We start from the raw sequence: 20,316 nt of genomic DNA, 5'->3' as shown, positions 1-20,316 counted from the left end.
ACGCCCCCCGCCTCGGCTGCGGCGGCGGAGGGGCGGTCCTTCCGCCAGAAGGACGAGGAAATGGCGGCCGCCGAGCTCCTTCCGCTCGTCGGCGCTCACCGGGCAGGCGCAGCGCGGCGGCGGGCTGCCGCGGCGGCCCGCAGCCCGGAAGGAAGGGCTCGTTCCGCGCCCGGCGAGGCAGCGGCGACGGGCCGAGGGCAAGCCCGCCGGCGTCGGGGCGTTTGTTCGAGGGTGAGGGGCTTAGAAGAGCCGTGGGCCTTCCTCCTCTGCCTGTAGGTCCTGCGTTTATGGGGGTTAGAAGAGCCGTGGGCCTTCCTCCTCTGCCTGCAGGTCCTGCGTTTATGGGGGTTAGAAGAGCCGTGGGCCTTCCTCCTCTGCCTGTAGGTCCTGCGTTTATGGGGGTTAGAAGAGCCGTGGGCCTTCCTCCTCTGCCTGCAGGTCCTGCGTTTATGTGTTTGTGTTTCTTTCCCGGAGCTCTCAAGGTATGCGCACCCTTTGCACGCCGCCTCTGGAGGCTGGGAAGTGCCTTTTGGTAAGTGAAAGGTAGAGACGGAGTGATAAGAGAAATGTTTCTGGTTGAAATCGGAAGTGCCTCTTCATCTTTGATACCAGGCTGTGCCATGTGTTCAGTCCGTGGAAGCGCGGAGTTCCGGGAGCGAAAGCTTGACAGAAGAAATACAGGGAGAGGCGTTCTGGTTTTAGGCCAAATGTCTAAAAAATGCCACTACAGCACTTAGGGCTTGTTGTCCTTACAAAGTCAGAGCCCGGATAGGTACTGAGTCACTTCCTTTTCTAACGAATAAGTGAGCCGTCTCTGCAAGAACCCCTTGCAGTGCTGTAACCACCAAGCTATTGCCTGTTTCACGCCACTACTTATGAGACATTTTGCTGTATGATGTCTGTGCCGTGGACTCCACCAGTTATGTCATAGCTGTACCATGTTTCCATTCTTTCTCAGGTAGTCTTCTGCCTTGTGCTGTAATGCCAGGTCCAGGTCTTCAGGTTCCTGTATGGCTGCAGTATTTAACATTGGCAGTCTATCATGTCTGCTAACTGTATCAAACTCCTGTCATAGTTTGGAGGGAATTTAATTGTATATGGAAATTCTGAAAACAGTTCCTAGATATCACGCCTTGTGACAGTGCAGAAACCTACTCAGTTTTGTTCATAGTCATGATTTACTGACCAGACACAGTTAAAGTTCTGCATGTTATGCATTGGTTTGCCTAAGGCAATTGCTTGAAGTTCTGTAGCCATTTTGTCGCATTAAGAATGACAACAGGTCAGCGCTTTTAGATCCAAAAAAGAATCCAGGGCTATGATACATCACTTACACAGATACCTCATTTCTTCTTCCAATGTGTGGATGTCTGCTCTGCCATTCCAACATGATGAAAATTTGAGCTTAGAGCTTGCCCCTTGCTTTCCAGCTAGGGACAGGTAGCAAACTGCAAGCCACGTGAGGGATTCTGGCAGCCCACAGCTTGCTTTTGCCACAGTCTACCGATAATCAACATGTGGGGGATAAAAGAGTATTCTGGTGATGTGGTGGCACAAACGTGCTGTCATGGTACAGAACACACAAATAGCCTTTCCTCACGTAAATCAGTCTGTATACACTGTGCTTTCATGTGCATTAAACACATTGATGGGATGCATCAGTATTCTTAGTCATGTGACTGACACATATTTAATGATATCTAACTAGTAAAGCAGAGGCTTAGAGTTTGTGAGTGGCTTCTTTATAAACTGAATAGCTTATCTCTAAAGAAAGGTTAAGCACCAGTGCTGTAGTTCATCAGCAGATGACATCAGTATGATGCTTGGACTGTGAGCCTACCCCTTTCCCAAAAGAATATGCCTTCATGACAAACGGCACAGGATGTGATCATATGTCATATTTTCTTAACACATTCTCAGCCATTAGGGGCAAGTGTGCTCCAAATAAGGGCATGTAATAATGGAAGCACATGTTGTGTCCATTGACTTTGTAAGAGTTTCGCTTGATGAAGTTTTCGAGCAAACAGTTTTGGCTTACTCCTCTTTCTGCTGCAGGGATAGGTAGAAAAATACTGGCTAGATATTTTCATTTCACTTACTTTAAAAAATAATCATCTTGCAGGTAGGGCTTTTTCCAGTTCCTTGTTTAGTAACCAAGGTGGTGTTACTTCAGGATAGTACCTCCAGATTAATGGAATACTTTCAGCAACAAATCCAGAATTTATGGAACATACTAATGAAGGCTTTTCTGTGGCAGTCTTAGGCAACTAGTAATACAAATAATTCATCCATAAAAGACAGAGCTGCCTCTGAAATGCTGTTTGTCTGTTGCTTTTTTCTGGGTAGTATTAAAGGTGAGCTTGTACTTACCAACGTGGTCATTCCTACTTTGTCATATCTGGCCCGGTACTTGTACATCAGTGGATTGCTGTATTTCTGCTCCTGCAACTGAGTACTATATAACTATTGTTAAATTATTTTAGGGATAGTCTTCTATTCAAGCTGGGAATTCTAACTTAAAATTGAGGTAACAGGAAGTTAAGTGGTTGCTGCAGGAACCTATTTTTCAGCAGTTTGTATTAAACTGATTTTCCTTTGTAGATGAGACCAAATCAGATCTGTTTCCACAATGTAGTTACTGTTACAGCTTGTTCTTCCTAAACATACAAACCCAATTGTTTATTACAGCACACAGCTTGTTAATAACCTCTTACAAAATATTACAGTAAAACGTGACCTGCTGTATTGGAATTAAATTCAAAAGGTATTTTCCTTAAACTTCTTGTAATTTTAGTGTAAGTGGGATTCAGAAGGTCAAATGTAATAAATAACTGATCCAAATGGTTAAACAGCTGTCTCCTTTGAGTATAAATTGGTTTAACAGTGTCATGTGTGATACAGTATATTCTTACTGTGGATGTTCTTGAGAAAGAGTATTCTCAAAAGTGTCCTATGTGTACGAGCTGCTTCTCTTATTTCCTTCACACATCAAGTCAAGGAATAATTTTCAGAGCACAGAAACTTTCCTTGACAGCTCTCATTTCTCATGTCTGCTAATTCTAATGTTTGACTAAAAGCTTGTAGGTTATTATTTCCTTTATTTAACTATAGAAGCCAGGAAATTAATAGCAAGAAAGTTAATATTTCTTTGCCACAGTTCTCTTGCAAACAAAATCAGTGCTGTGGCCTAAAAGAGCACAAGTGCATGTGTTTTTTAGGCAAATAAACCAAAGTTGATTCTTAATATCTAATGGTCTAAATTTATATAGTGTTACAGACTGAAGCTGAGAAAGGATACCTGTAAACCAAGAAAAGTGACTGGAGAACGGCACTTCTTCCATCATAACACACATCTATAGTCTCATACTGTCCAAAGTATCATATTTGCAGTAAAAAAAAAACCCCAAAGCAAAACCCGACAACCCCCCCCAACAAAACAAACACACAAACAAACAAAACCCCAAACAACACAAAAAAAACAAAGCATGCCAACAGTAAAGGTTTGCACGGACTCCAGAAGTTTTCTGTGCCTTTATTTGGCACCTTTTGCACCTAGGATATTAGAGGGTCTAAGACGTCAACAGTCATTTGGTGAGCTATTGACTCGGCCAAAGGGTAAAAGAGAGAGCATCAGTCATTTTCCCTGCAAGTTCAAGCTGGTGGGACAGCACTATTCAAATAATTGAAATATTAAAATTGGCCCCTAAAACCAAAAATGCCTATGATTAGGCATGAAACAACAAGCTGTTTTGAAGGGAGAAGAAGAGAGAAATGAGTACTTTAATAAATTGATGGAGGCAGCTTTGCCTGGAGAAGACAGAAGTAGGATGATGTGGGCGTGCTGTGGGTACTAGTTGATGTTTATAATTTATTGTGGTAACACTTCCATGAAGGATATTGATTTTACTTATGGTTTACTTATTGGTTTTTCTCATGGCTGATTATGAAGACAAAACCACTTGGAATGGTGTATCCATTAAATAAGAAAAACAAGAGCCCCAATTGCTGGAGTGACAAAATTAATAATACTATATGTGTTGAAAGTTTTTTTGTTACAAAAAACCTCTTTGAATTTCTTTTGCCTCGTAGTTCATGTGATCAGCAACAACAATAAAATCAGAAGTAAAATTGCAGAGTTTTAACTGGGACAACAAGAATGTGAATCCCTACTGTTTTATTAACTTGATTAGCAGTAATTCCACAAGTGATGTGTTTTCATAGCAAATAAATACCACTAACACTCCTTGTAGACTGGCCAAATGTTTCAGTTTTTATGGGTAAAGGACAGAACTGAGATTCTTATAGACATGACTGAATCACTTAAGCGTCACTCACTCTGTCTGATGGCTTTAGCTTGTCTTTGTTTTTTGGTGCAAAGGGTACATTTCAGGTTAAAGAATTCCAGACCTCTAAAGCTTCATCTCAACACACAACAAAGTAAAGCCATGCAACTCAGAAGGCTGAAGAAGGAGACAAAGTGAAGTGACACATTAAAGTTTGTGAAAAATCACTGTAAACTCTACATAGGAAATCCCTGCAGACCTCCATTATGCACTTACTACTCTCACTTTTGAGATTTCACCTTCAATTTACTGTCAAGAAACTGCATTAAATTCATCTGCTTGGGACAAAGTTCGAGTTTGCCTCTGTTTAGGAGGAACTTACATTTCAAAGATACTATGGTAGATATTTCATACTTGAGGATTATAGGGAATAAGCATAAATAATACAAGAACATAAGCAAGAGGTGCTTAACAGGTTTCCGTTACAGGCTGAATCTTTACGATGTCAGTAAAAATGGTAGTATATTATGACTAGACATTCTATTTCACTTTATTGTTACGATTAAACTTTCTATTTTTATTGTGCCCTAGTAATGATGGTCCTTTTCTTCCATTCCATTTTAGTATTCCCATTCATTTAGTCTAATAAATCCCAGCTACTCTGCAGTACTGCTGGTCTGGGAAATGTTCCTTGTCATTTCACAAAGAGACAAATAGAAATCAAAAGCACTACAGTAAAAAAAGACTAAGGCTGTCCGATTATGTCATGTGGAAAATGTCAGAATTCTAAAATGTTTCTTTCTTGAATGTTGTTAAGACCTAGATTACTTGGGGGTGAATATGTTTGATTTTTTGCATTTAGCGTATTTTCAAAACATACTTGGAATACAGAGCAGTAATGCATATAAAAAAATTCTGTCCAGATTAGAATCTCTTTCATATTGATTTCTGTGTGATACTCACTGGCTGTACTCTGGTCACTGTCTGATACGGGATATTTCCAAGAAAAGTGGTATTGTCAGATGCCTATCTAGAAAATTAGTAAAATGATCAGAGTGGTAGGAACAAAAAGCAAAGTGTAATAATTTTGTATATTCAATACAATAACTATATAATTTATGTTAAAAACAAAACTGAGTTGTAATATGGGGTTGAGTGCAAACACAGTAATAATTTCATGATTTTTCATTACAGCTCCCAAGGCCAGTGAAGGAGAAACAGCAGTCTGGGGTGAGACAGCCTCATCAAATGCTTTTAGAGACCTCTAAGAAGAATTTCTGTTGTGCTTGAAATTGAATATTACCTGCTGCAAAACTTTACTGTGGTTTGGAACTTGACTTTCCCATTCCCCTCATTTTCATTTAATAATGAAAATAAAGCATTATATTTAAAGATACTGCTACCTTTTACCATAGGTAGTACCTCTAAAAACACAACAGTTCTTAAATGCATGTTTATGATTGCACTGCTTGGCCGAGGATGAAAGCAATAATCTGATTCCTTGCATACTTTCAGTGATACGCAAAAATCTGATGGATTAAAGGATTTTCTGAGGCCAAAACTAATATCCATGTTTACTCATTCTTTGTTTTTAAATTAAGCTTTTTTTTTTTTAGCATCTGAGCAGTGAAGGTTTCAGTAGGTCTAGGAGGATTTCCTCTGAAGATATTTGAATGTAAACCTTTTATTTGTCAACAGACCTCAACTAGATTTTTGTTGCTGAAGAATTTGTTGTTACAGCAGCACACATCTATAAAGATTTTAAAGGACTTCTTAAAAGATGCTTGGTTAGGCAAATTTTTACAGTGATTGAAACAAGATGAGGAAAAGAGTGAATCTATTCTGATTTCCAAAACAGTCTTTGCTCTCGGTATACTTGTTATTTATACCAATTCTGACCTTAGTATATTGTATTAAGGTGAGGCAACCATGAAACTGAGAAGTCTTTGCAATTAGTTGACAGCATTGCACATGAAAATGAAGTATTTATCTTTGATACAGAACATATAATTGGAGCATTTGAAAAATAAGAATTGTAATTAAAAGTCATATTCTGCTTCCTCTCTTCAGCGAGCATTTGTTGTAATAGTCTTTCTTAGCATCCATCTACAGGAAATACATATGCTGCTGAAACAACTTTTTCTAACAGTGAAATATTTGAAAATCATAACTGATGCACAGCATTCGCTTCACTGATTTACAATAGCGCTTTTGGATGCACTCTTTCAGATTTTACAAGATAAATGCATACAACAACAACAAGCTACTAATTATCTCCTGGTTATAAGCAAAGAGAAAAGAAGTAGTAAAGCAAAAAGAAGGACCTCTGAGTTGAAATATGCCAGGTGGATGTGGAACAGGTCTGTGTGGATTTTCTGCTAGAATATGAGTTTGTTCTGTTTTTTATCTTAAGTCACTGTTAAAAAAAAAATAGTTTCAGTTATTGTCTATCTCCCTAATATCCTTTTCCTTTGGCGCCTCCAAAACAGGAAGGATGTTTGTTGAAACTAAGATTATTTTTTTTTTAAGTATAAATTAAATTTTAATTTAGTATATCTTTAATTTAAATAGAATTTAAAGCATAGCTTTAATTCTTACTTCAAAGATAGTGTTGTCATTATAATAGTTTTTAACAACTTGTAATGCAAATTACAGAGTTCAGAGCATAATAGGAAAGGTAAAAATTACATATATTTTCAGATCTTGAATAAGATTACGGAGTCAACAAAATAAATGTGTCATGTATATGTATAAACTGAATCTTTCTCAGTGTATCTAAATGTTGAAAAAATTAGATAAACTGAATGTAGGTATTAATTTATCTTGATTGTTCATTAACAGTTAGAATTTATTAGAATCGTTAATTGTATCAGAGCAAAGTATTTTTTCTGTAGATTTTTCTATTAAATGTCTTTAAAACCATGTGCAGAATGTTACTTCCCATGTTGTATATTATTAGTTCCAGCAACTGTGATACGAATTATACACTGGTGGGCTTTTGAAAATCAAGAATCTGTGAGGGAGCCTAGATGGGACTTTTAAAAGAAATTGACCAATTATTTACCTACTATTACAAAATTAAAAAAGAAGTGCTGACTACAGGTCTCAATTAATAAATTGCATCAGCTTCTATTAATTTAGTTCATCCACTTCAATACAGAAAGACACTATTGATCCAAAATTTATTAGCAGTGTTTCACGAAAGCCAGTGGAGGGCAGACTTGAATTGGAAACTATCTTTGCTACTTCAGTTTCTTGAACTTAAAATACAAGACAGTCCCTCGGGCTCAAAGCTGATGGCAATCTCATCACTTCTCTACTATTCTAATTACACTTGTGCTTGATAAAAGCTTCTTTACAATTGCTCTTTGACAAAATGAGTGTTTTGCTATGTCACAGTAAGAATAGCGAATGTTTAAATAAAGATGCTAATATGAAAGTGGATAAGTCAGTGTATTAGCAGCTGTGTATTACTCACATGGGAGAATCCACACTGCTTAATAATTAACCATGTATATCTTAAAATGGTTTTTAAAAGCTAGTGAATATCATTATCCCCATTTTACAGATGAAGCAACTAAGGAATAGAGTGGTAGCCTTGCAGGTTACCCATCTACGTGACCTACAGAAGCAAGAACAAAAATCCAGATTTCTGAGATCTAGTCTAGTGCTCAAGCATATCTTTTGCACACATAAACTATGACATGTCTAACTCTTGCAAACATTATGGAAATGGTTGCTAGCAGCCCAAATTGCTGAGGCTGAGGAGCTTACACTGATGAAATAGGCAGGTAACCGGAAAGACAGGTTGTAGGTCTTGAGAAGAATATTCTCAGGATGATGGGTGGTGATCAGATCAGATGGCTAAAGATCTGCTTTAAGAATAGTATTTTATTATTAAAACAAGTAGTCTGCATTTTTATGTATATTTGTCATTCTCTAAGTTAGGTTGTACTCTTTCTGAGGAATGAAGGAATCCTCTCTATGTAGACCTTTAAAGCCATTTCAGTCTCGGTACTAGGAAATGTATAGTTAAAAAGTCAATTTGCATACAGGTGAAGGATTAAGATGCTAATAGTCTGTTCCTCACTTCCCTTCATCTTCAATTACAAGGGTTTCAAATTATGAGTGCTGCAGCAGGCTTCCTATTAAGTCACTAAACCCATGCTATTTACTGTACCTGTGGTCAGTAACATTCATGGGTTTAATGTGACTATCTATTCCATTTTCTTTATATGCTTAGAAGGTCATTACCCACTGTAACAGCTTTTTAAATTGTAAAAATAAGCTGATTTTTTTTTATTTATAAGCTTTAGTGTAAAAACTGTTCTTTCTGTTTCTGGAGAAGACTGGAGGCATGCTGTTACAAAGCCTGTCATTTCTAAGACTTGTATAAGATAGAACACAGAACATTTGATGCTGCATAGTGAAAGCTCCATTTGTAGAATGAATAAGCGCATTGCAGAATGCATTTTTTCCTTTTTTTTTTCCTTACTGCTAGTTTGCAGTGGACATTTGCTGATGGTGGGAATTAGTCATTGGTTTATATGACTCCAAAGAAAAGGACCACATTGAAAATGATAAATTAGAGTGTGAAAGAGTGGGCACTTAGAGTTTGGACTCAAATACTGTATTACTGTAACCTATTACTGTGTTACTCATTTTTGGTATATTCCCAGACAAGTCATGTTAACATAGGAGTCAGAAATATCTGGCAGTGATTTAAAGTAAATTAAAATAATGTGGGAATTATTCCAAAACTTATTACTGTAAATTCAAGCAATGACTTTCAGATTAACCTTCAGAGAAGTAAGTCCAGGGACAGAGATGTGCAGGGAGGGCTTTCAGACAGCCTTTATGATAACCTGTTACTGACTTTTCCACTCTATCTTCAAGATTTTCTAAGTACTGTGTGAAGGTTTGGAAAAATAGATTACAGAAGGGTCCACTTTGAATTCCTTTAAGATTCTTGATGATTTCTCTTTGTACTTTATAATCTTACACCTCATAAAGAGTTAACATCTCCAAGTAGTCATCACTTTTCATAACTCACGGAGGCCTGAAAATGCAATTATCTCATAAGGGAAAAGATTAATTTTCTCTTCTGCAGAAGGTAAGCTCTCCTCTTTTCAAAATAATCACTAATTGAAGACAGTTATTTACAGACTAATTTTATAGTAAACCACTGTATCCCTTAGCTCAAGAAGAAGCAAGAAAGATAATGATTCAATTAACTAAAACTGCTGCTTTGAGAAATGTGGTTCCCAGTGACAAACTCCTTTAATTCATCCCTAATTACACATTACTACCTATAAATTTAAAAAAAATAAATAATTATTTCATACTCCCAGGGCAATTGCTGTGATTTTGGGAAGGATACATATAATAGACCATATTTTGAGTCTAAAATTAAACCTTGATTCCAGTGTAGCACCAATGCCTTCCAGAATTTTTTAGATTTGCTGTATTTCAGCGTGAGGAGGCTTTAGCTCTCTTGTTTAATCACCCCTCAGTCTCTTGCAACAGTGCTAACGTGTTCTTCATTCTCAGTGCAGAAGTACAATATACTGGAAAAGCTAGTGCATTCTCTGGCAAGAGAGCAAAGGTGTGGGTTCATGGGAAGGACAACATCCATCTGCCCCCCCAGATAAATCTAAGCCCATCTTCCCAGCTGTTAGGTGGCTTTTTGTACCTTTTGCTCCATGGTAAAAACCAAAACTTTGGGTAGTAAAATTCCCTTTATATCAAAACCACAGATAAATCCACTCTACATTTTTTAAGGTTTTTTTGACAGACAACTTGTAAGCTATAAACATAAAAATCTTGTATAAATAGAAAAAGTGTTGATAAAGCAATTATGTAAAATAAGGTGTATATGAAAATTAATGTCAAAAACATCCTGAATATGGGGAAAAATGAAAGTTCCACGGCAGCAGTTATATCTCTTCAATACATGGAGTTAAAGGGGAGTTTTACCTTCTGATTGTTACCTGTGTAACTGATTACGTCTTTCAGTTAAAACCGTTAACCATTATTAAGGGGAAGTAAGCCTGAGCTATTGGGGGCACGGCATGCTGTTCCGGCTCTAAGCTTCACAGGTTTACAGCTCTACCTCTGTGATGATCTTTTCTTACACTAATCCTAGATGGTGTATATTCTCTTCTGTTTGTACCCACTTTCCCTTTTACTTGCAATACATACATGAAATGTTCAAAAAATTAATGATTTAAGAGCAGTTGAGATGTTACTACCTCAGAAGCATGTCAGTGTTATTATGCACAGTTGTGTGTGTTCTGCTGAGCAGCCCAACTCAATTATAGAGGGAGTTGCAGGTAATGCAGAATAACTGTCTTAGAGCAATAGCTGTTGCTATAGGCAGGTTGACCAAAACCCTGTTGCTATATTTCTTTACATGGAAACAAATGAATAGGTATATACTGACATTGTGTGCCTGTGACAAAAAATAAAATAGTATTTTATTGGCAAAGTATACTTAGTTTTGGATTAATAAAAAAAAAAAAACCAAAGAAATTTGAATATGCCATGTATAAAGCTTGTACAATCATACTTGATCAAAATCAGTTACTCTAGTAATGTACTTTCAGAGAGGGCATTTTTAATGACAGTGAAAAGATACTTCTACATCTATGGGAGTTAAAGCCTGCTGCTGTCAAGTTGCCAGGACCCTTAAATGTGTGCTGAAGTGTCCTTTTCCCTTTTAGTAAGTTAAGCATTAAGTAGGTTTATACTTACTGTCACAAGTAGCAGAAAAACACTGATGATTGCTTCCACGTTTAGAACTTTGTGGACTCTACTACCTGTGAGCAGACTCTGCTTAAATGATCTGAAACTACTAATAGCTGATCTCATTCTTGATATACTTCAGCCTCCAGCAGTCTGCTGCAACTTCTCTTACACCTTCTTGGAATATACGTATAGCAATTTCTTTTTCTCCCCAGTTGGCTCCAAGCCAGAAATACAGCCATTTGCACAAATGCTTCTTAACCTTGTTCACACTGGGTTTTTTCACTTTTTTTTCTTTCTGCTTCTCTGGTTGTTGCATGCTTTTATAGTAAATTTAGTACTTGTGGAGTTTTCTGTATAATAAACCAGTGGTTACCGTGAATTTTCTAAACTACTGTTTGTTTCACTTCAAGTGCACTGAATAAACTTATTTCTCCATTGTCATTTTATGGGGATCTTACTGTAACATCGGAGTCCTAAACATTAACACATTAATCAGCTTTCTGATAAGATTGTATTCTTCCTACTCAGTAGGGCATAAAACCCAGTTCATAGAGGAGGGGTGCAGCGTTTGCAGAGTAACCAGCACTTTGAAGGCTGGAAAAACATTAAGGCACAAACATTTCTCACCAGCTACTTGGCAAGTTGCAGTGTCCCTGACATCAAGAAGCTGGTTTGTAACATAGGGAAGTTGTGCTTGCCACAGGAATGATATTGGTATCCAAACTAGCTTGTCTTAAGTTAATTCTGAAAAGCCTGCAGCTCACACACGTATGTATACAGACACTTATGCATGCATTATATGTACATAAACATACATATACAGTACAGAACTGTAGGTTTATCAGAATTAATTTAAAATGAGCCAGCTTGGATATCAATACCAACACCATTACTGAGTATATATGTTTATACATGTGTGTCTATATGTATATACAGATAGAGCAAACCTCAGCTACAGCTTGGAAGTGCTTAATGTTACATATATGGTTCTAGGTAACTGGAAATATGTGACATTAGAAAATTAGGAACATTTTGATTGGAATCATTAGGTTGATACATAGGAGTTCTGTAGTAGAGACAGGAACAGATAGTCATCCTGAATTTTCTGATTCCACTTTCCACAACAAATTAAAAAAAAAAAAAAAGAAGTTTTTCCATGCACTTACCTTCCAATTGTGGTGAATGCTATACCAGAGTCCAGTCCAAACTTTGAAAAAGCCAGGAAGTGTGTGATGACAAAAAGAGTCAAGGACCATGTCTCTGTGATTGCATACTTGGTCAAGAACAAGGATTCTGCATTAAGATTGTGCATAGGACAGCGTGTGGCATCTCTTACTACATTCTTCCGTAAGATCTTAACCACATTTAACTTCCATTTTTATTTAGATCTCAACATTAGAAAAAAAATGCAAATTCTAGCTTGTGCAAAATTTGGTTTATCTCCAGCTCAGATAAATCCAGCCTTGTGTCTTCCAGTCCTCTGGGGTGTCCAAATACCTGTCCCAAGAAGACATTACTCTGCATGGAATAAACTCTTACTCCCATGGAGTAAACTGTTAGATCAGTGAAGTTTTTTCTCTTTAAGGTATTGCATCACGCACTTGCAATTTTTTTTCTCCCCTTAAGGCAAGTGGAGTTTTCAAGCTGTCCTGTTTAACTGTGTCTGAGTTGGAAGTCACCGAGGTAGGAAACACATTTTAGCCCTAGTGCTACAAATGAATCCAGTTACAGAAAGAAGAACAATGTTATTAAGAGAACAGATTTTTAAAATGCCACTTCCAAGTAACAGCGAGTTACAAAACAGGGCTGAAAGCCAGGAGCGTGCAGGCTCCCACCGGTCAGTTTTCAGTTGATCAACGTTGGGTTTTGATAACTAGCTGCAGAAGACAAGTGACTTTACTGTGCTATCCTACATTTCAAAGTGTCTAATGCTATCATGTAGTAGCATGCTCTAACACTGGCTGCTGGATGCAGACTCGCCCCTCTTGACTCCATACCTAGCACTGATTAGGACTAGCAAACCTCAGCTTCGCCATTTAAGGTAAAGTCAGGATTTCGCCTCCTGTCAGCGATAACATACAACTTCCATTGCTGGGCACAAGCAAGAAGGTATTAAACCCTGAATGGTTTGCTTTTCTCCCACTAACAGTAAATTTAGAGCAGTAACTTCACGACACCAGTGGGAGCGGTGTGTTCAAATCCCCCAGCACACGTCATGGGAAATACACACTGTCAGTTTTCCATTTACTATTTTGGCAGGCATAATTTTGTTATTTTTCAAGCTGTTTATATTGGCCACCTCAGTGTTTTAATTATTTCACACGTACTTTGGCATTTTAATAAGTGTGTGCTTCAGCAGACATAGGGGATGGAGTCCCCCTAGATTTTAGAGTTTTCTTTCACTGTGTATGATACCTTAACATTTACAAGCTTTGTTTACATTTCAACAGCATTCATCTGCATGCTGTCAAAGACTCTGTGTGGCATTAAATTATTCATTTTAGATTATAAATCCTAATAAAAAGGGATCAGGAATATCTACAGCAGCTGTAGAGATTTGCAACAGAAAAATGAGGGCTGCTAGGAATGAAGTATGAATGGAAGCGTGTGCAAGCCCCAGCAGGAACAGCAGAGTAGAGGGTTAAAAGAATGGAATGTTTTGTTAACACAGAAAACCATTCCCAGCACAAAAATTAAGGAATCGGTCTGTTTATGTCACAGCCAAAGACCTGCACTTTGAAAACACCCACACCATAGATGACCTGTCAACGAAAGACCCATCATCCTCACTCCCGGAGGATGGTAATAAGGCTGCAGCATCAGAAACACCTTGCCTTTCCTGCTGGCCCACCAGGAAAACACACGTTGAAAACAAGGAAAAACAGGCAATGAGCAGCAACCTAGCCTATCATTTATGGAGAACAAAGTAAGCAGGGTTCTGAGGTAAAAGATGACCACACACCAGCTGATGCATCCTAAGGGATATGAAAGATCTGTCCAGAAACCACTTTGTTGTCCCCAGTCAAGGGGAACCTTGGGCATGTGGTGAGGGCATCCCTGCGCCTTTGTGTCAAACACAAGTGATCCTGGCCAGGCCACTTGGGCTTATGTGTCCTCATGCTCATGAATATAGGAGTGTCGGAATGTGAATGAATTAAATCCATAGGAGAATGAGTGTGAGTGGATAAAATCAACTTGCTTAAGGATTTTGTGAATAAACAACCACTTCCCTTTTCATAAGATCTCACACTGAACTTTCTCACACTAATTTCTCTGTTACAGCAGTTTCCCATTGTTATATGAATGAGCAGTCATTCGTGTTGAGGACCATATCATAACTCCCCCACAGACAGAGGGACAGAGATATTCATGACTTGATCTAACTCTTGTATTCATTCCTAGTTGTGGCGTAATAACAAACTGCATGTCAGTTTATCTACAAGTATATAAATGATAATTTCCTCCCATTTCTTTTCTAAATGCCTAGTTTGCTTAACAAAGAGAAATTTTGTACAGCATTTCATGCCATGGAATTTAATCTTCTCTGAGGACACCCATTCACTACTGGAGTAAAATAATCATAAATTGTAGTTATTGATAAAGAACAGTTACTCCATGGAAAGCCATATGAAAAATAAAGGGTTGGAGAGAAAGTGGAGAAGGAAGGGTGAAAAAGTCTGCTTTAAAGTCCTTAAACAATAAAAATGGGGAAATAACATATTGGCCTGAGGCAAGGACAAAATGGACTTGGCCAAAGTCGCAGTATGACTCGAAGCTGGGAGGATGCTTGAAAGATGCCTTCAAACACCCCACACTAATCTGGGTCCATAGTGCTAGAGCAGACTGCTAGAAGGGCCCAGGTACAACGAGGCTGGGCTGTAGCCTGCAGTAATGGAGATTTGGAGGTGGTGTTTCTTTCACAAGCTTTGGTAGGCTTCACATATCAAGTCCTCTAAATGACAAGATTAGGGCAACAGACTACACTGCCTTTTGCACTCCCCAGTAAAAATCTGGTGGAGAAATAAATATCCTTGTCCTTCTCTCTCACCAAAGTAGCATTAAAAGAAGCTGCAGTATGTACATCCATTTAGCTGGTCACCCAGATGTCAGATAAGCTCAACGTCCTTGTATTAAGTACTGCAAGAGCCTTTTTCTCAGAGGACTAAACATTAGATGTTACCTGGGAGCCCGCTGTATTTGATCTTAGACCCTTATCACAAAAAGAGCTTAGGCATTTGTTCTGACACAATCATACATTCATTCTTTCAAATTTAGTTTGGGCATTTGCAGAAAGCAGAAAGTCTACTGGGTAGCTCACCGGCCAGTTCACTTCTGCTGTCCCCGGAGATAACCATGAGCTGGTCTTTCTAAATGTTTACTGACAATATTACACTTGTTAGTTTAGCCATGGTAACATGCTCACCGCTGTGTAACAGACTCTTTCACAGCAAGTGAAGGAAAAGAGGGCAGGTGCTATAAGGAATTGATACTACTTAGAGATAGGCCTGATAAATGTGAAAGCTTTCAGAAACTAAATTTGTTTCCAAACACTCAACCGTTTTACTACTGACATCATAAACTGGATTTTCTACCCAAGGAAAACGTCTTAAATCCAAAGCAATCTCAAAATTGTCTTCTCTGGAATGCCTCTAGATGTACAGAGCACAAGAGCAGAATTTCATTCTGTATTTGTTCTTTTACAATTGATGTTGGAAGGCTTGCAAAGCTGCTGCCTTGATACATATTTGGCACATACTTCATCTTAAATCAAACGATGAGCACTGGGGAGGAGGAAAGCCTGGTTTGCTAAGAACCATATCTGCCAAACAGAAACCAGTATGTATTTGGGGGGAAAAAAAGTAATGTGCAAAAATATGTTTAAACCTCATTTGCCTCCTCACACAGCTGGACCACTTGTCACCAGGGTAGGTGACCTGAGGGATACTCTCAGTCATGCTAGCTACCAAGAGCTGCTAGAGGCAGGAGATGACCTGACTACAAGGACTGCAGGAGGTCCAACCTACTGTGTGGTCACTACAAAAGCTGCTCCACTAGCAGTGGTCAGGACCTCCCGTGCTACGTCCGATCCCTCACAGCTGACCACAACAACTTTTGCCTTGCCAGGCAAGACACGTCATAGCAGCCCAGCACAAAGAATAATCAATCCACTTTCTAGATTGTCTCCAAGGATAAAGAGTCTTAATTCAGGCATTACTAAGTTTCAGAGCCCCAAAATTACACTGTTGAAATTTAATTAAGCTGCGAAAGCAGCCAAGCACTAGGTACTGACAGTAATTCAACCATGCCACATGTGCTCAGTCTCAGTTCTGTGCAAGACTGCAGCATCCATAGTAGGCAGCAAGGCAATAACCAGGAGCTGGAAGGAAGAGGTGCGTGAGCCACTGCCAAAATGCAAAGAAGGTCTCCTCCAGCTGTGTAACTGCTCTGTTTTGAAGCCATCACAGAAGTGTTTTCATTGGAAAATAAAGAAGCTTATTGGACAAACCCTATCACCATCCTGAAAAGCCTCACGAACCTGCCTGCAGAGAAGTACGATGCAGAGGCCAGCCCAGGCATCACTTGCAAATGAAGTTGAAACTATCAAATCTCAAAAAATGTGAGGCACATGCTGAGAAAAAGGTTTGGGGTGTTACTCTACCTACAGAGGGAAGGGGTGCTCTATCATCTGCCGATAGGTATGTGTTATATACAGTTTTGCTTAACTAATTGCAAGGGATAAATCTGAGGGAAGCTAACCAAAAGACGGGCATCTCTAACAATTGTCTTGTGAAGTTTATGTGAAGCAGTAATACAAAAAAAGTCATGGGCAGATCTTTGACCACGAGGGCCAGAATTCAGCTACATGCACAGACATCTTTGGGAGCTGGCAAGAGTGGCCAAGAGATGGAATAGTAGATTATCACCTTTTATATATTTTATATAGAACACTTAGAGGGACAATGGATAAGACACATCCTACTGTTTCTGACATATTTTTCCTTGTAAAAGTCCCATTTAGGAACAAAGCATTTCAAAATGCTGGCGTTTCTGTGTAAGAGAAGTTCATGCTCCCACCCAGCCCTGTATAGATGGCAAGTGTTTCTCAGATTGCAAGGTCACGACTAGGTCTGGCAAGCAAAATACAAAACATCAGAAAAACACAGCGCTGCTCAGCAACTCCTTTTCCTGGCTAGGCCAGCGAGAAGAAACTGCAATTATGGAATCAATGTTGTTACACAGTAACTGTAAAATACCTTTAATCAGTGGGATGGGTTCCCTTCCTCCCGAGCCAGGTTTGCACTACAGTCAGAAACTGCGGTTTGTTCTCACTCGCCTCAGGGCTTCTGAGTTTCTGTTAACACAGAGGGAAAACAGAAAGTTTGATAAACACTGCTAAAAGACTCTATGTTATCTGAAAGCATGCAGTTCATCACGCAACAAGAAGAAATCAATTCCTTTTACCTCAAGGCATAACACTGTGACATCTGTGTAGGCTCTCAGTGATATTAGTGCTGTCATGTCTTGCTTTTTTTTTTAACCTCTTCACCTGGGATATTCCATTTTTCTCCTTCACAGGAATCATAAATAGTAGTTGTTCCTTATGCAGAAGGACTCCTTATTTCTTTGTTGGCTGTCACCGCAGCTTCCAAGAAAGTCTACAAACAACTAGATGGAGGCAGCCACCACTAACCCAAGAACAGCTATCAGGAAGAGCTTATACTGGTGTAATCCTGTGAAGATACATACATTGCAAAATACCATCTGAGTAAAATGGAAAAAGGCAGAATGGTATTTTTGTTTCCACTTGACAAAGCAGACCCGTACCATAACTACATAAAGACAAACACAGGAGGTGAGATGTATGAACATTTACATTTTCAGCTCAAATACCAACATTTCTGGGCATGCTGCCCCAAACAGTCTGGTGTTTGAGTAGATTTCAGCTCTTGGATAGATTTCTGTACTTTCAGAAAGAAAAACACCTCTCTGAAATGACATTCATCTTGGCTTTTGCAGCAGAGAACCCCAGATCGGTATCTATCAGGCCCCTGCTTTTCTGCTCCTGGCTTCCTATGAGGGCCAAGGCGAGGGGGAGCAACCCAAGGCCAACAGCAGCCAAACTGGAGAGGGCTTTTATGGTATAGAGGGTATACATGACTGATACGCCTTTTGAGCAGCCACCATATGACTGAAAGGCGAGGTCCAGGGATGCTCCAAAACCAAAGCCACAGCACCAAAAACATAGGACCAAGCAGAGCAAGCCACTACAGGAAAGCTCTGGTTCACAAGGTATCTCAATGCTGGCCTGAAAAAAACAAATCTGAAAGCCATTGACTTTCAGGTAATCTGCATGCAAGAGATGCTTATTTATGAAATTACATACCCAAAGAAGGAAGGGTAAGGTAGGTGCAATAAAAACACAGTCTAAGATGATGCTCTCAATAGGCATCAGCACCGCCACTCTTTCTGAATTCAGAAGTCAAGATGTTTGCTGGTAGAAAACAGAACATCCACCTTCATTTCAGGTAAGTGGAAATATTGTGAAAAGATACCGGAGTCTCCCATTAAGTGGTGTAAACGGTGACAGAAGAAAGCAATACTGTATCTGTGCTGTGCTGATGTGACTAAGTTAATGAAATGTGGTTTTCCTGCCTTACATTGCACATGCTGCAACATCTTCGGTGAGATTCTGATCTATTGAAATGAGATCAATGCTGTGCTGTCTTTTCAGAGCATACCTTTCTGGCTGCAGCTGTCATCAGGAGAATGTGGCATCAAGGGCTCTGGTCTAAATGGGCAAAGCATTAATTATCCTTTAATCTTCCATCCATGCTTTTGAGTCCTCAGTATAAGCTAGCGCAAACATTTAGACAGGTACCTAACTCCCTGTTTTCCAGACACGGGTGGATAAATGAATGTTGAAGTGGTATGCTTTCTTCTCCAATTGAAGGTAGCGGGATGCTTTCTCACCTTCAAGCAACCAAATGTTGTGAAGGCTCAACTCCCCATTTCAGCAAAATACCTCATGTTACTCACCAGGTTTTATTTAATTAATAGGGAATAAAAATTATTAAATACACTGGCTACAGTATGCACAGTCTAATAAACTGGACTAATAATGGTTTTCCTGGCACCACAAAACATCACGTTTTTGCGTGATGTCCAACATTGAGCTGTCTGAAGCAGAACAGAAGACACGACTGATCTGTGTTGGAAAGTGCCTCCCTTTCACAATTAGCCTAGCTAGCTTCATTAAGCTTACTTCTCTACCACACCATATTGCCCTTCATGCCAAATACATACCATTACATTCTAGTTTATCCTGACAGACAAAAAGGGCTTACATGGGGAAAAGTTAGAGGAATGTCTGGCAGTAAGTTCTAGTGAATATTCCTTATTGTCCTTTTTAAATATTCCAGCAACTATGTCATTATCTCCGGTTCCCAGAGGCTGCAGGTTGTGGCCCCGGGCTCTATTGCACCAAACAACTGGCTTCTCAAGTTTAAGGCTTTGTCTTCATCTTCACACTCATTTGCGGTATCTGCACCCACACAGACCAGCCCTCTGGCCTGAAAATCTGTCAGGAGAGGTGAGGTAGAGGAATGATTTCTATGGGACACTAATTTGAAAATCACCCTCCGTTTCTAAGCAGTATTTTAAATTAGGCACAAGCATAGTATCAAATAGAAAACAAACGTTTGAGAAAAGCAGTCCTTTAGACAACTCTGCATTTTTTGATGAGCAACCAAAGCTGCTATAAGTTAAAAGTAGCCAATTGCCAGACACCTGGAGACATTAAATCAGTTTGGAACAGCTCTGCTTACCTTCAAGAAGTCTACAGAAAAATGGCACTTGGCAACAGCTCTTTTCTCAGTAATTCTGTGTCTGCTCCTAGGGGATATTTCTGCCACTTCATCTGTTTTCTTTTGTATTTAAGTCTATTTACAATAAACAGCAATAATAATAATTTTTAAAAATCACATGCTAATACAACACATTAAATGTATGTTAGATTCTGGTAGGATATTTGGCCTAATTTTAATTGCTACACTTTGAATGAAGATTAGTTTTATGCAACGCTGAAACCAATCAGACTTCTGTAAGGCATTTAGTGCAGGGGTGTAACAGCTTTCAGCTCCACCAGTGCAGTGATCAATAATGTGACATGTTACTGTTATACCAGAGCAAGTGACATATGGCCACGTAGCTGCACATTATAATTAACCACTGATTTAAAACAGAAAGAAGATAGACTGTTACATTCAATTAACTCGCCTTCCTTTCA

General features: G+C 39.0%; 1 long non-coding RNA gene and 1 other non-coding gene across 3 annotated transcripts; both read left to right on the top strand.

The window, feature by feature from the left end:
• Positions 1 to 33: 33 nt before the first annotated feature.
• On the top strand, positions 34 to 7,205 carry LOC104317144 (uncharacterized). 2 transcript variants are annotated; one of them, XR_011322607.1, is made up of 3 exons: positions 34 to 276; positions 439 to 532; positions 5,478 to 7,205. It is a non-coding gene; the product is annotated as an uncharacterized lncRNA (long non-coding RNA). The 2 variants fall into 2 exon arrangements; XR_718486.2 differs by lacking the exon at positions 34 to 276 and having other exon boundaries at positions 398 to 532.
• Positions 5,754 to 5,841, top strand: LOC138684538 (small nucleolar RNA SNORD93). Its single transcript, XR_011323800.1, has one exon. It is a non-coding gene; the product is annotated as a small nucleolar RNA SNORD93 (small nucleolar RNA).
• Positions 7,206 to 20,316: the final 13,111 nt, after the last annotated feature.

Source organism: Haliaeetus albicilla, chromosome 2 (genome assembly GCF_947461875.1).
Source record: "Haliaeetus albicilla chromosome 2, bHalAlb1.1, whole genome shotgun sequence".
Lineage (NCBI taxonomy): Eukaryota > Metazoa > Chordata > Aves > Accipitriformes > Accipitridae > Haliaeetus > Haliaeetus albicilla.
Note: the sequence above shows the minus strand (reverse complement) of the source record. Positions and strands in the feature narration are given on the sequence as shown.